This window comes from Tigriopus californicus, chromosome 10 (genome assembly GCF_007210705.1).
Source record: "Tigriopus californicus strain San Diego chromosome 10, Tcal_SD_v2.1, whole genome shotgun sequence".
Classification (NCBI taxonomy): Eukaryota; Metazoa; Arthropoda; class Copepoda; order Harpacticoida; family Harpacticidae; genus Tigriopus; species Tigriopus californicus.
The window spans coordinates 15,381,328-15,381,902 of NC_081449.1; positions in this window are offsets into that span (position 1 = coordinate 15,381,328).

The following is a 575-nucleotide window of genomic DNA, read 5'->3' on the forward strand; positions in this document are numbered from 1 at the left end:
TGATAGCCGCCACTGATTTCACTAGAGCTAGTACCCTCACTTTTTGCCCCTCCAACGTAATAGGTGGAAGGAACGTAACATAGTCTCGAACCGCAAAGCAAGCTGCAGCCTCTGGTTCCAGTTCTGCCTCAGTGACGAAGAGTACATCCACATCATTGCTCACGAGAAGGTTGATAAGCGCAAGCTCTTTGGTTGCCCCCATTGTGAGATTCGCCGAGTTCCATGTCATTATTGTAAGCTCCCGCTGGCTAGTCTTGCCAAGACGGCCATGAGCAGCTCTGTCACCTTGGCGCTTGCCATGGATGTTTGCCCGATGGGTGTTGACACCCCCGTCAGGGTGCACGGGGGAATCGCTGCAGCTACCTGGGCTGAAGGGACCGACTGTTGTGTTGTTGACTGACGAGGGAAATCGGCACACCTGGCTGAGGCTGCAACTTGTGCATACGACTTTGACTTGCTTGACTCCATCTTCACCTTCTGAAGCTTCTCCCGCATTCTGAGTGCGTCCAACTGAGACTTCATTAATTGCATCTTGAGTTCTTTTTCCCCCACATGGGCATGCTGCCTTGTTTTTT